The sequence below is a fragment of the Lupinus angustifolius genome, chromosome LG08 (genome assembly GCF_001865875.1).
Source record: "Lupinus angustifolius cultivar Tanjil chromosome LG08, LupAngTanjil_v1.0, whole genome shotgun sequence".
NCBI classification, from domain to species: Eukaryota; Viridiplantae; Streptophyta; class Magnoliopsida; order Fabales; family Fabaceae; genus Lupinus; species Lupinus angustifolius.
Window position 1 is genome coordinate 13,547,168 of NC_032016.1, and position 17,796 is coordinate 13,564,963.

Here is a 17,796-nt window from a genome sequence, read left to right on the forward strand (position 1 = left end):
GCGTAGAAGAAGACCATATAGAAGACCTATTAATCGGCCTAATAAGAAATTTTTTAATAAAAAGGTTCCTACATGTTTTTATTGTGGCACACATCGCCAAACTCCCTACTCTAGTTATATTAGAAAATATGGTATACCTAGTGGCGTGTATGTATGGATGAAAAAGTGAGATGACTCCCTAGTTTCTAACAGAAAAGGACCCAACATAACTTGGTTACCTGAAAAAGGAAAGTGATCTATGTTTTGCAGGTATGTCTATGAGCACATGGGAAGCATCGGTATCTTAATAGTGGATACTCGAGACATATGATGGGAGATAGATCAAAATTCCTAGATCTATCATTGAAAGAAAAAGGGCTTGACACGTATGGAGACAACAACAAAGGGAAAGTACTTGGCACCAGAACGATTGGCAACTCAAATCAGGCAGTGATCGAAAATATGTTGTATGTTGAAGGCCTGGAATATAATCTCTTGAGTATCAACCAACTGTGCGATAAAGGTAACCATGTATCTTTTTGTTCTGAGTATTGTATTATTCGTGACAATGTATCTAATAAAGTTAATTTTGTCGGATATCGTATAAATAATATCTATATGGTTAACCTGGTGGATGTCACTACTCTATTTTCATAATGTTTTATATCTAAAGAGATGACATCTGGCTTTGGCATAGGCACGTAGCTCATATTCATGTAAAGTATCTAGATAAATTGTCTAAAAATAAGTTGGTTGATGGGCTACCAGAACTTGATTTTAAAACTCAAGAAACTTGTGATACTTGTCAAAAATGTAAACAAGTTAAAAACTCTTGCTAAAAGGAATGTGATATCCACAACAAGACCCTTGGAGCTTCTCAATATGGACAGGTTTGGACCATCACAGTTTATGAGTTTTGGTGGTAGCTTTTATGCTTTAGTAATCGTTGACGATTTCTCTAGATTCACATGGACACTATTTCTATCGTCCAAGAGAGATGCTTTCAAGTCTTTCAAAAACCTTGCCAAATAAATCCAAAATCAATTTAATCATAAGATAGTATATATTCGATCTGATCATGGTGGCGAATTTGAAAACCATCAATTTGATAAATTTTGTGATAAATATGGTATTATGCATCAATTCTCAGCTCCTCGTACCCCTCAACAAAATGGAGTTGTTGAGATGAAGAATCAAGTCTTAGAGGAGCTTGCTAGAACCATGCTAAATGAAAGCAAGATTCCTAAATATTTTTGGGTTGATGCAGTGCATACATCTTGCTATGTAATTAATCATATACTCTGGAGGCCTACCTTTTCAAAAACTCCTTGTGAACTTTTAAAAGGCCGAAAACCTAATATTGCTCATTTTCATGCTTTTGGTTGTAAATGCTTTATATTAAATAATGGAAAAGGAGCTTTAAGTAAATGTGATTCAAAAGTTGATGACGGTATATTTTTGGTATATTCATTGCATAGTAAAGCTTATCGAGTCTTTAATAAATATTCAATGCAAGTAGAAGAGTCTGTGCATGTCCATTTTGACGAATCTTCTCCAAAAGAGAAGAGGAAGATATTTTCTGATGATGTTGTAGGTGTTTTGGAAGAAGCATACTCTAAGGACATGAAACAAGACAAAGAAGCAGAAGTAGAGTAAATTGTCCAAGATGAGCATCAGGACCTGCCAATCGCGTGGAAGACTAAGAAGGACCATCTACTTGACAAAGTGATAGGTGATATAACTATGGGGGTGGTAACCCGTAGCTCTTTACATAACTTTTGTAACTTCATTGCGTTTGTATATCAAATCGAGCCTAAGACCATCAATTAGGCCATTGAGGATATGCATTGGGGTATAGTTAAGCAAGAAGAACTAAACCAGTTCGAGCGTAATAATGTATAAGACTTGGTCCCTAAGCCTAAAGAACATCCAATGATTGGTACTAGATTGGTCTTTCATAATAAATTAGATGAATTCGGCTTGATAATCATAAATAAATCTCGCTTAGTGGCCAAAGGCTACAACCAAGAGGAGGGCATTGATTATGATGAGAACTACGCTCATATAGTCATATTAGAGGCCATTAGGATGTTTTTATCCTTTTGCATCGATTATGAACTTCAAACTCATTCAAATGGATGTCAAGAGCTCCTTCTTGAATGGCTACATTCAAGAAGAGGTATATGTAGATCAACCTCCCGACTTTGAAAATATTAAATATCTGAACCATGTATATAAGCTCAAAAAGGCCCTTTATGGCCTAAAACAAGCGCTCAAAACTTGGTATGATAGATTGAGCTCTTTCCTCTTGGAAAAAGGGTTCGTGAGGGGTATGGTTGATACTACCCTCTTTATTCATATATTAGATAATAATGTGCTTTTAGTTCAAATATATGTTGATGAAATAATCTTCGGATCTACTAATGACATTCTTTGTAAACTTTGTAAAGAATTTTCTGAGATGATGCAGGGTGAATTCGAGATGTCGATGATGGGTGAGTTGACCTTCTTTCTTGGACTACAAATCAAACAAATGGAAAGTGACATCTTCATTCATCAATCGAAATATTGCAAGGAGTTACTAAAGAAGTTCAACATGGAAAAGTGTGAAGAGGTTTCAACACCTATGGTGTCTGCTTGCTATTTAGACAAAGATGAAAAGGGAAAACCAATCGAGGTAACCAAGAATCATGGGATTACCGGCTCATTATTGTATTTAACTGCGATTTGCCCCGATATTATGTTTATTGTTTGTATGTGTGCTATATTTCAAGCTTTTCCTAAAGATTCACATTAAACTGGTATAAAATGCATCATGGGATATTTAAAAGGAACATCTAATATGGGATTATGGTATCCTAGGGATGCCTCATTATCCTTGGTAGGGTATTCTGATTCTGATTTTGTGGGATGTAAGTTGGATCGGAAGAGCACTAGTGGGACTTGTCACTTATTAGGCAGATCCTTAGTTGCATGGCACAGCAAGAAGCAAGTGTGTGTTGCTTTGTCGACCGCGGAAGTGGAATACATTGTCGTCGGTGTGTGTTGCGCTCAAATCCTTTGGATGAAGCAGTAACTTAAGGACTTTGGACTTAACCTAGAAAAGATTCCTATAAAATGTGATAATACAAGTGTCTTAAACCTAATCAAGAATCTCTTTTTGCATTCTAGAACCAATCATATTGAAATTAGACATCATTTCTTGTGTGACCATGTATAAAAAGGCGATTGTGTGTTTGAATTTGTTGAAACTACTAAACAATTGGCTGATATTTTCACCAAGCCTCTCTCACGGGATACTTTCTATGTTCTTCGAAGAGAACTTGGAATCCTTGATGAAAATTATCTTGATTAAAATCGTCTAAAAATGTTATTATATGCCTCGCATGATTAATGTCTTATATGCTTCAAAATGTATATTTGTTGTGAATGCATTATATTCCTATTATGACTCATGATCTTGTATGATAACCTGAAAATGTATGTGTTTGAGTAAAAATTGCTTGAAATATGTTAGAAATCTATGTATGCTTTTAAAACCCAAAAACCTCTTGATTCTACAAATCTGATGACAGTTAATCGATAAACTATATTTCTTAATCGATTAAAATGAGTTCCAGTAGCAAACATTTCATTTTTCACTAAATTTAATCGATTACATGGGTTCATTTTTTTTTTGAAAATCTGGAATTTTAACACTGCTTAATCGATTAAATGCAGCTCCTAATCGATTAACGAGACCATAAAAATTAGAATCGGTAGCGTTTTTACCACTTTTTCAAACCCTATCTTCCCCCTTTCTCTCTAAATCTCAAATGCAACAGAAGAATTCGAAATCTTAGCTTAAAAGAAGAATTAAACCTCACATTTACCCATTTGCACCTCAATTCATCCAATCTGTTTCTCATATTTCCCAAGAAACCCAATTCCCAATTCCAAACCCTAAGCTTTAGGTTCCCTCCCTTATCCTTCTTCTCCACTCATTACTCACGGTTTTCTATCAACAATGGAAAGAGGACGTTCGAAGAGGTTCAAGACAACTGCTCAATGCACTCGTAGGCCTCATACTACTTCATCTTCAAATCCGTACGTGAGGCACGACCGTGGAGATTCCTACTACTCACTCATACTTCAGGAGACACGCTTGTCCAAGTTTCAGGGAAGGAAACCCACCTACATAAGGTATGTTGATCTAACTTGGATGGCGGAACAAAATTTTGAGCTTCTGCAAGGTATGCAAGCTTAAGGAGCTGTGATGTTTTTGGAATTAACGGGTAATTTGTACCCCGCTTTGATTAGGGAATTTTACGCCAACTTTCGTTATAAGGATGGCAGATATTGGTCTATGGTTTCGGGAAATCTATTTGAGATGGATAATGATATTTTTATGAATGTGGGTGGCTTATCCACTAATGGTGTTAGCCTAGTTTATCCGCTACTGGTGTTAGCCTAGGTGATTGTGAATGGCTTAAGGATTTTGATGCTGTTGAGATTTACAAATCTTGTTTGAGAGGTCCCTATCTGTATGTCCAAGGAGAACTAACTAAAGCAGGTTCATTATCGATAGAGAATAGATTGTTTCACTATCTGATTGCATATATTTTAGTTCTGAGAAACACCAATCATGCTCAACCAATTGTTAATGGTCTGAAATTTATATATGTTGTTAAGGAGAATATAATGGTTAATTGGCCTGAGGAGATTCTGAAGATCATGTATAATGTCTCTACATTACAATCCAAGTTGCTATCCTATAGTATCTTCATATCGAGAATTATTCACTATCTGCATATTGACGTATCTGACACCATCGTTACTGAGACTTCTGATAAAGATCACCTTGTTGGTGAAAGTCTTATCCACAAGATGGGTATCTACAAGTATGAAAGTACTTGGCAATACCATGAGGATTACACTACCGTGGATTTGGATCTATCAGATGATGAGGATCAGGTTGGTACAGATCAGCCTAATGCAGAAACTCATGGGATCCATCTGGAACTACGCCACAGGAACCATCCTTTGGATTAGCTCAGTTGGATGCCATGGAGCAAAGGCTGAATAACATAAGAGATTTACATTTTCAGTCTTTGAAGGACTCCTGCCATACTGATTTGGAACAATTTGAGGAGCGCCAGGTTGCCTACATCAACAACCACTATCAAGCTATGAGGAGCTTTGCTCAAAACACTGTTGAGGCACGGAATGAGAGGTTTTGTGCAGAATTTGAGAAGCTGCGATTCCTCATACGGGGTGATAGTAGCCTAACCGTACCTGATGAAAGAGATCCTCCTTCGTATCCCTAGATTAGAAGTCCTTAGACCTTAGATTGCCTTAGGTTTAGTTCTTCTATATTGCTAATTTTCAGGATTTTATGATGCTTTGTAATTTTGAGACATATTTTCTCTATGCTTTTTGGGTTGTAACTCTAATTATCTACTTTTGCTGCACTATTGTGACTTGATATGCATGTCATTTGAACTTAAATCATTACTATTTTGGTTTTAATTTGCTTACATAACATTCCTATCTATGTCAAATATAGCATGATTACATGTTTAATGGTCCTTGATCATGTTTGGTTATATGTATCTCTTATGTTTGATTGAGCTGTTGTTTGAATGCTATAATATAGATGTTTGATCATTTCATGTTTGATTAGTTCATGTATAACCTTCCATGCCCTTAAATCTGTCATATTGTTGTATTCTGTAGTTTTAATCGATTATCCATCTGTCTTAATCGATTAAATGCTAATCAATTTGTGCACGTGTTCAATTTTTTCATCAAATGGTTGATTAATTACATTCCCATTATTAATTGATTACTTACAGTTTGTGTTCACTTCATATCTCTTCTTACTTTTGACCAAAATTTCATTTAGTTTATCTTTTTGATAATGTCAAAAGGGGGAGAAAGGTTGTTCTGTTGTTTGATGTGTGCAGTTTGTAAAATAAAATTCAGCTTCCATTGTCTAGCTATGTGCTTTAACTTTGAAATTAACAATCATGCATTATGTGACCATCTTCAAGCTATGCATCAAAACAAAATTTGGTGTCCAGTTTGCCGTCATCAAAAAAGGGGAGATTGAAAGTGCAAAGTGTCAAGACAACACTTAGCTTGCCTATGTTTTGATGAAGACAAAGGAATTAATGACAGCTTAAAGAAAACTCAACAAATCAACATGCCAAAGATTCAAGAGTTTCATGTCTAAACTAGAGTCTTAGATGTGTGTCTTAGTTATTGAGTTTAGGTTAGGTAAACCTAGATACAAATCTCACAAGTTCTAATAACTATCATATCATTTACATGAGACATGTCATCTAGCTTATTATATGTTCATGCATTAATCATACATGATATTTGTGCATTAGTCATAACATCATGGTAAAACATTTATAGTTGATAAGCAGAACATAAAGGTAGTTTACCATTTAATATCATAACTGAAAATATGCTAGTTAATCGATTAAGTAAGGCTTTAATCGATTAAAGTGAAAACAGTTTTAATCAATTTCAACAGATAACTGAAAAACTGAATTCAATTATTCTAAACAGTCCATTAATCGATTATCAAGGAACTTAATCGATTAACTCGACATAAAACAAGTTTTCTATATAAACTGTGTTTTTACACCATGCTTCATACATTCATTCATACATTTTTAGAATTACTAAGTTGCATATTTTCGTGCTCATTGTATGTCATATAGGCAGAGAGAATTGCATGTGAGAATAGTGAGAGATAGTATCATGCTTAGGGATTAAAACGTCATTCATTGCATGTAATTAAATGTGTTCATCATTCTATCTTTCTTGCATGATTCTTTCAATTCTTTAGAGATTTCTTATGGTAGAAATTACATGTTCTTCATGATTCTAATCTTATAAATATTCATAATAATTTGTGAGATTTGTATAGGGTTTATAGCTTGTTCTTAATTGTAATATTTTGAGGTATTTTATGCTTCACATTACTCTGTTTTTGTTGTGATTTTTTTAACAAGGAAAGTCGTATCTTGGAGTCGTACCACCAACAAGATACAGAGAGTCTTCACCAAGACTTTGAGGTCTTGAGTTTAGAACATACTCTTGGCTGGGGTTGGATCGTAGGAAAGGTTTTCCTAGGCGATTGGTAAGGTCAAACTAAGGTAGAGGTTCTGAGAATTCAAGAAGGTAGCATTCAAGGTCTGGTAATTGGAAGTGTGTATGTAAGATACATTGACTTCAATTTTAGTGAAGAAAATCTCCCAGATCGGAAGGGAGGACTGGATGTAGTTTTGCAGTGGATCGCAAAAAAAACCAGTATAAAATCCTTGTTGCAGAATGTTTCTTACTTTTATCTCTTTATTGTTTTAAGTTGTTTTTAATTACCTATTGTAGCTTATAATTTGAATATAGTATCTCTACCATATAAAGATCATTTTTGTTCAAATTTATCTGCTATATCATTTCTGTATAATCTGTAAGTGGTTGTGTAATTGAGTCATTCAACAATTGTCTGTTAAGTGTAATTTAATCGATTAAGGCAATTCTTTAATCGATTAAATGGGTGATTTTTCATAATAGGCTTTTGGTATGAATAGCGGTAAGTGAGAACCGACACCTATTCAACCCCCCCCCCCTTCTAGGTGTATTCTGTCACTGATACTTAACAGTCTCTAATGACAAGGGTGTTGATGATAGTTCTATTCTATCTAGTGTCACTTATTGTTTGTTCACCATTGAACCATCAATGTAGGTTAGTTTTCTAAATCCTTTTGCATCTCTTAATTTGTTTATATAATTTTCTATTCAAAATAATAATTATTGTAATGTTGAAAATGACATGAACAATGACGAGATGGTAGAGAGGAAGAAAAAAGTAAATAATTCGTGACACTCTAGTATTTTGATCATTTCCTCTTAATTTTGTAAAGAAATCGTTGTTTATAAGTTTTGCTACCTAAATGTGAGCAAGAAGTAGCACAATATTGATTCTGTTTTTTTTCGTTTTACCTTGTGATTCATCTATTTTGTTTTACAACATGAATTAACTATGTGAATCATGTTGAGATTGACTTTTTGTTTACAGAAACTATAGAAAGTAATCCATAATCATTCATTCATCATCACACAAATAGATAAATATAATGGAAACTCATGTTGTGATTCATCAAATTTCACTCATATTCACCAGTAGGAATGTGGATTTTCATTTGTTCCTTCATTTTCTTATTCATTCATTTTATTTCATTCCATAATTTAATCTTATGGTTGTCATTTGTCGTCTTATAGCAATATTGATAATAATTTGATTGATTATGAAATTAAATACTATGATTATATTTAAGTTAATATTTGAAATAATTTTGATAATAATTATCTAACGATAGGTGAGTATTAAGGTAATATTTGTGAGAAAAATTTGATTTCATTTATTGCCATTTAAATATGAATAAATGGGCAATAACTCAATTTGATTCTAAGAAAGTTGCAAGTGAGTATTAATGTATCATTAAAGAAATAATTATGATCATTTTGTGTTGACCAATAGGAAGGTGACTTTACATCTGTTCCTTCCTTTTCTTATTCATTCATTGTGATTCATTCCATAATTTAATCTTATTGTTTTCATTTGTCAACTTATACTAATAATGATAAGAATTTGATTGATAATTTCCTCTGCTCAAAGAACTTCACCACCTTCAATGCACCTCAGTACACCACAACACTTGTTATTATCCCTTCACACCTCTATTTATTCTTTACTTTTCTTATTTCTTCCATATTTTTCTCTCACATTTTATTACTAAACAGAGAACCACATGTCTGTCATTCCTTCATTGCATTACTCTTCTTTTCTTCAACAATTCTCTCTCTCTTCTTGGTTTATGTCATTCTTCCATTTCCAAATTTCTTATTTTAAAATGGTTTTATGCATGTAGATCTATTCATTGAAGATATTGCATTAATATCTCGTTTTTGTTTATTTTGTAGATCAGCTGTTATAGTTGAATAACTAGAGGAGTGAGATGTCTCTAATGATAAGGTTGTCGATAATAGTTCTATTCGATCTGGTGTCTCTTATTATTTGTTCACCCTTGAAGCTTCAGTGTAGGTTACTTTTCTATATCTTTTTGCATCTCATAATTTGTTTATAGAATTTTCTATTCTAAATAATCATTATTGTAATGTTGAAAATGACAAGAACATTAACGAGATGGCAGAGAGGAAGAAAAAAGTAAATAATTTGTGACACTCTAGTATTTTGATCATTTCCTCTTAATTTTGTAAAGAAATCGTTGTTTATGAGTTTTGCTACCTAATCTTGAGCAAGAAGTAGCACAATATTGATTCTATGTTTTTTATTTTCATATTACCTTGTGTTTCGTCTATTTTGTTGTACAACATGAATTAACTATGCGAATCATGTTAAGATTGATTTTTTATTTATAGAAACTGTAGAAGGTAATTCATAATCATTCATTCTTCATCATACAAATAGATAAATATAATGGAAACTCATGTTATGATTCATCAAATTTCACCTCATTCACCAATAGGATTGTGGCTTCCCATTTGTTCATTATCTTTTTTATTCATTCATTGTATTTCATTCCATAATTTAATCTTATGGTTGCCATTTGTCGTCTATAGTAATATTGATAATAATTTGATTGGTTGTGGACTTAAATTCTATGATTATATTTAAGTTAATATTTGAAATAAATTTGATAATAATTGTGTAACGATACGTGAGCATTAAGATAATATTTAAGAGCAAAATTTGATTTCATTTATTGCAATTTAAATATGAATAAATGGGCAATAACTCATTTTTATTCTAAGAAATTTTCAAGTGAGGATTAATGCATCATTGAAGATTTGGAACAAATAAAAAATAATTATGATCATTTTGCGTTGAACAATAGGAATGTGGTTTTACATTCCTTCCTTCCTTTTCTTATTCATTCATTATGTTTCATTCCATAATTTAATCTTATAGTTTTCATTTGTCATCTTATAGTAATAATGATAATAATTTGATAGATTATGGACTTATATGTTATGATTATCTTTCAGTTAAAATGATTTTTTCAGTTAATATTTGAAATAATTTTGTAATGATATGTGAGTATTAAGGTAATATTTATGAGCAAAATTTGATTTCATACATTGCAATTTAAATGTGAATAAATAAACAATAACTCAATTTGATTCTAAAAAATTTCCAATTGAGGATTAATGCATCATTGAAGATTTGTAACAAATAAAAATAGTTGAGATCATTTTGTGTTAAACAATAGAAATGTGGCTTTATATTCCTTCACTTTCTTATTCATTCATGAGCTTAAATCATATTATTATCATTCGGTTAAAGTTTGAAATAATTTTGTTAATAAATGTATAATTATATGTGATTATTAAGATAATATTTATTAGCAAAATTTGATTTTATTCCTTGCAATTTAAAATGTGAATAAATGAACAATAACTCAATTTGATTCTAAGAAATTTGCAAGTAATGATTAATACATAAGTTAAGATTTGGAACAAATAAAATATATTATAATCGTTTTGTTTATTTTTCTCACTTAAATGTGTAAATATGTTCACTTGCATTTTTAACTATGAAAGTGCACTAGTAACATGTGCGCTCTTTCATTCAATAATTTAATCTGATGTTTGTCATTTGTTATCTTATAGTAATATTGATATAATTTAATTGATTAAGGACTTAAATGCTAGGATTATATTTCAGTTAAAATTTAAAATAATTTTTATAATAATTGTGTAACGATACGTCAACATTAATGTCACATTTATGAGCATAATTCGATTTTATTCATTCTTCTTAACTCCTCTCTCCTCATTTTTATCAGCTGCATCACAAATTGCCTAAACTCTTTCATCTCATTCATACTTCTTAAACGTAAGATTTAATATATATATATATATATAGGGAGAGGGAGCTACTGAGCATCCATGATGGGTTATAGGCCCAAATTTATTGTTCTCACATTTTTTTTAATGAGAATTGCTCTCACTTAAGTAGCTTCCTATATATATAAATATTAAATAAAGGACACATATATGAGTTACATTTTTAAGGACACTTAAGTAGCTTCATATATAAAATAATTTTTATAATAATTGTGTAACGATACGTCAACATTAATGTCACATTTATGAGCATAATTCGATTTTATTCATTCTTCTTAACTCCTCTCTCCTCATTTTTATCAGCTGCATCACAAATTGCCTAAACTCTTTCATCTCATTCATACTTCTTAAACGTAAGATTTAATATATATATATATATATATAGGGAGAGGGAGCTACTGACCATCCATGATGGGTTATAGGCCCAAATTTATTGTTCTCACATTTTTTTAATGAGAATTGCTCTCACTTAAGTAGCTTCCTATATATATAAATATTAAATAAAGGACACATACATGAGTTACATTTTTAAGGAACATGAATCGCATGACATGATCACATGACCAATGAATCATGATGGTGATCTTTTTAACCCTTACTTTTCTTTTGCACAGATGGATGCCTTATTGAACCAAAATTTTGGCAGTTATTTATGTCTGGAAGAAATATATATATATAATAATAATAATAATAATAATAATTTAAAAAATTAATGTAATATTAATATTATTTATAGGATGAAAGGATATAAATCAGCTAAAAGACTATTATATTATTTTTTAAGTTATTACATTATATGTAGAAGTTAATTACATCTTAGAAAACACTTATACGTTAAAAAATTATATTTCAAATGAAAATTTTAAGAAATAAGTCATATGTAAGGAGAGGAAATATATTATAATAAGTCATATATATATATATATATATATATATATATATATATGATCAATATGTTGTATGGTTTTCCAATTTATGGATGACTAATATATTATTATGTCTTACTATGCGACAAAAGTTATGAAGATATTGGGTCGATACATGATAGAAAATATATCCAATAAAATATGATCAATAAAATGTGAATAAATGAACAATAACTCAATTTGATTCTAAGAAATTTGCAAGTAATGATTAATACATAAGTTAAGATTTGGAACAAATAAAATATATTATAATCGTTTTGTTTATTTTTCTCACTTAAATGTGTAAATATGTTCACTTGCATTTTTAACTATGAAAGTGCACTAGTAACATGTGCGCTCTTTCATTCAATAATTTAATCTGATGTTTGTCATTTGTTATCTTATAGTAATATTGATATAATTTAATTGATTAAGGACTTAAATGCTAGGATTATATTTCAGTTAAAATTTAAAATAATTTTTATAATAATTGTGTAACGATACGTCAACATTAATGTCACATTTATGAGCATAATTCGATTTTATTCATTCTTCTTAACTCCTCTCTCCTCATTTTTATCAGCTGCATCACAAATTGCCTAAACTCTTTCATCTCATTCATACTTCTTAAACGTAAGATTTAATATATATATATATATATAGGGAGAGGGAGCTACTGAGCATCCATGATGGGTTATAGGCCCAAATTTATTGTTCTCACATTTTTTTTAATGAGAATTGCTCTCACTTAAGTAGCTTCCTATATATATAAATATTAAATAAAGGACACATATATGAGTTACATTTTTAAGGACACTTAAGTAGCTTCATATATAAAATAATTTTTATAATAATTGTGTAACGATACGTCAACATTAATGTCACATTTATGAGCATAATTCGATTTTATTCATTCTTCTTAACTCCTCTCTCCTCATTTTTATCAGCTGCATCACAAATTGCCTAAACTCTTTCATCTCATTCATACTTCTTAAACGTAAGATTTAATATATATATATATATATAGGGAGAGGGAGCTACTGAGCATCCATGATGGGTTATAGGCCCAAATTTATTGTTCTCACATTTTTTTAATGAGAATTGCTCTCACTTAAGTAGCTTCCTATATATATAAATATTAAATAAAGGACACATACATGAGTTACATTTTTAAGGAACATGAATCGCATGACATGATCACATGACCAATGAATCATGATGGTGATCTTTTTAACCCTTACTTTTCTTTTGCACAGATGGATGCCTTATTGAACCAAAATTTTGGCAGTTATTTATGTCTGGAAGAAATATATATATATAATAATAATAATAATAATAATAATTTAAAAAATTAATGTAATATTAATATTATTTATAGGATGAAAGGATATAAATCAGCTAAAAGACTATTATATTATTTTTTAAGTTATTACATTATATGTAGAAGTTAATTACATCTTAGAAAACACTTATACGTTAAAAAATTATATTTCAAATGAAAATTTTAAGAAATAAGTCATATGTAAGGAGAGGAAATATATTATAATAAGTCATATATATATATATATATATATATATATATATATATGATCAATATGTTGTATGGTTTTCCAATTTATGGATGACTAATATATTATTATGTCTTACTATGCGACAAAAGTTATGAAGATATTGGGTCGATACATGATAGAAAATATATCCAATAAAATATGATCAATAAAATGTGAATAAATGAACAATAACTCAATTTGATTCTAAGAAATTTGCAAGTAATGATTAATACATAAGTTAAGATTTGGAACAAATAAAATATATTATAATCGTTTTGTTTATTTTTCTCACTTAAATGTGTAAATATGTTCACTTGCATTTTTAACTATGAAAGTGCACTAGTAACATGTGCGCTCTTTCATTCAATAATTTAATCTGATGTTTGTCATTTGTTATCTTATAGTAATATTGATATAATTTAATTGATTAAGGACTTAAATGCTAGGATTATATTTCAGTTAAAATTTAAAATAATTTTTATAATAATTGTGTAACGATACGTCAACATTAATGTCACATTTATGAGCATAATTCGATTTTATTCATTCTTCTTAACTCCTCTCTCCTCATTTTTATCAGCTGCATCACAAATTGCCTAAACTCTTTCATCTCATTCATACTTCTTAAACGTAAGATTTAATATATATATATATATATAGGGAGAGGGAGCTACTGAGCATCCATGATGGGTTATAGGCCCAAATTTATTGTTCTCACATTTTTTTTAATGAGAATTGCTCTCACTTAAGTAGCTTCCTATATATATAAATATTAAATAAAGGACACATATATGAGTTACATTTTTAAGGACACTTAAGTAGCTTCATATATAAAATAATTTTTATAATAATTGTGTAACGATACGTCAACATTAATGTCACATTTATGAGCATAATTCGATTTTATTCATTCTTCTTAACTCCTCTCTCCTCATTTTTATCAGCTGCATCACAAATTGCCTAAACTCTTTCATCTCATTCATACTTCTTAAACGTAAGATTTAATATATATATATATATATAGGGAGAGGGAGCTACTGAGCATCCATGATGGGTTATAGGCCCAAATTTATTGTTCTCACATTTTTTTAATGAGAATTGCTCTCACTTAAGTAGCTTCCTATATATATAAATATTAAATAAAGGACACATACATGAGTTACATTTTTAAGGAACATGAATCGCATGACATGATCACATGACCAATGAATCATGATGGTGATCTTTTTAACCCTTACTTTTCTTTTGCACAGATGGATGCCTTATTGAACCAAAATTTTGGCAGTTATTTATGTCTGGAAGAAATATATATATATAATAATAATAATAATAATAATAATTTAAAAAATTAATGTAATATTAATATTATTTATAGGATGAAAGGATATAAATCAGCTAAAAGACTATTATATTATTTTTTAAGTTATTACATTATATGTAGAAGTTAATTACATCTTAGAAAACACTTATACGTTAAAAAATTATATTTCAAATGAAAATTTTAAGAAATAAGTCATATGTAAGGAGAGGAAATATATAATTTATGTTTGTTGTGGATGAGACTCCACCTTCAACCTCCTACACCCTACCATCTAAACACCTTATAACTCCCTTTTTTTTGTTGATGGTGGGACTCGAACCCACAATCTCCTGCACTCCATTCCTTACGACCACCCTCTTCACCAGCGGACCACCTTATAACATGTGTGTTTCTTAATAATGAGAATGTACATTTAACATATGTGTTCTTAATCACACGAATGTACGAATAATATGTTCTTAACCATACGAATGCACAAGTAACATATGTTTTCTTAACCATACGAATGATACATGAATAACATGTGTATTCTTAACCATTAGAATGCATAGATAACATATGTGTTATTAACCATTAGAATACACGGGTAACATGTGTATTATTAATCATACGAATACACAAATAACATGTTTGTTCTTAACTATATGCTAAAAAATTGTTGTCATGTCACGTGCGAATGCACGAGTAACTTACTAGTTTATTTCAAAATATAATAAAAAGTGACAAAATTGGGGAAGAGTATTCTTCTTCACCCAAGAGACGGTTGTGACTTCCGAGTGACAGAATCCCTATTTTCTCACAACACCATCAACACTTACAACCATTTCCACTTTTATCTACACTCATTCCTTATCCCACTTCTCTCATTCCACTTTCCATATTCACATTCCAATCTCCGGGAAGAAAACGAAACCAATAGGAAAAGGACTCATGTACAGATGCTAAAGTGGTGTATTATACACCTTTACACTACTCTAAAATTTCTTAACCCTTCTACTTTCTTAAATACTTATCCTCACTATCTAACCCCTTCCTTCTCAATTCACCATTGAACATAGTTGTCATCTCTTCTGCTATTCAAAGAAGGTGTTACTTGAATTAAATAGTTTTGTCACCTGAGAAATTGTAGTGTAGTGGTCACCCAGGTTGTTTTCTTAACTGCCAGAGCAAAGAGACCATTGGGGATACTAACAATAGTCTCTTCATTCCTCTGTTTCTTTTTTATTATATATTTAAATAAGTGAATCAACATTGTAGATTAAATAAAATGTAAGGTTAGATTTCACAGTTAAATAATTTAATTGAGACTTAATAGAATGTCTTATTATATGAATGAGAAAAGTTTAAGGAATGATTGAGATGAAATTAAAGTTTGTGGTTGTATTTGCAAAAGGTACAAAGTTTAAGGGGTTCATATACACTTTTCCAAAATATTTATAGTGACTCATCTTCTTGTCCACTAAAGACTACGTCCAATACTCTTGCAACACAAGATATTTCTTTATTAGATATCTTGAGTTGTAATTACAATTTCTCTCATCGAGACTCCTTGTACCTTGCACACTCACAAATCTCTCACACCCTTGGAAACCAACCTTTCCAAGTACTCTCTCTCCTTCTTACCACACCCTTGTGATGACAAGTTTTAGAACAAAATTTGAAGAATAAATTCTAGGGCAAAATTACTTTTACAAGATATAACTCTATAACTTGCTGGGGAAGGTTTTACTCAATAGGATAACATGTTACACGTCCTGGTAACCTATTACCAAGTCTAGTAACTTATTACCTAAGTTTAGTAACTTCTTACTTAGGTCAAATAACATATTACTTAGAATTTTCAAAATTATTTACTTTGTCCAAGAGTTTTCCAATTTTAATTCAAAATAGTTTTATCTTTTACTTGAACATTGTTTACTAAATATACTAGAGTGTAAATGATAGAAATATCTATTGAAGACTTAACTTTATTTAAAGCTTGATCTTCTTTTGTCTTAAACATCTTTTTTCCTTCCGTTTGTGATTACGGTGTTTTCATCAAAACCGTATCAATATTAAGAACAAGATATTCTTTACATGTCCCGGGTCAATGACATATTGTCACATAAATAATAGAAATTTTTAAAAAATAAAAAGTAACGAGAAATAACATTGTGATCGACTCGGGATAAGGAATAAAACACCTTTCAAGACAGATAATCTATGTTGAGACAAATGCTTCAAAAATAAAGAGAAATACTAATTTAAATGATATAGTTATTATTTTAATTATATTAAAATTACATTTTGTTATTAAAAATAATTGTGTATTTGATTGGAAACGGATTAATGATAATCCGGTGCTCAAATTTAATGGTGTCATAATTTAATAAATGCATACATAAAAACTGATTAGTCATTGTTATATAATAGGGGGATATTCATTGTTCCGATAAATACTTAGTTCCTGTGTATAAATAAAATTGTATTCTATTTATTGGTAACTGGCTTCAATAGTGAACTTATCCTCCGCATAAAAATTAACAAATGCAAATGCTTGTTAATTACATATTGGTGCGGAAGGCATTTGACAAAGACAGGTTGTGTACTTTTAGGATATGTTGATTATTATCTCAATTTTCTGTGGTTGGGTGATGTTGGAAAAATTATCCTCACAATTTTTTCTTACCTCACTCATCTAATAACTTTATATAGTAATTTATTGCTTAAGGTGATTGACGTCCATCAGATAATGACATTTACTCTGATTGATTCATTTATGCAATATTATTTGAGGCTCTAATTGATTGCCTTGTGAACAACAGCATTCTAAATAAATAAACCAACATAAAATCATCCCTTTTCCTAGCAAGACATATCTTTAAATAATTGTGCTTAATTTAAAACAGTGTTGTGAAACCCGAGCCGGACGTCAAACTGGCAGAGGTCCCGTACTAGGTTTAAATGGTTAAACCGATCGGTCTGACCGAATAATTTCGTACATAATTAATAATTTTTATTTATAAATATATAGTTATATATAAATGTAAAACTTTATATAATTAATAATCATGTATAATTATATTGGAATAATACCTCTTTATCTTTTTTTGGACCGTAGTAAAACAAAATATTA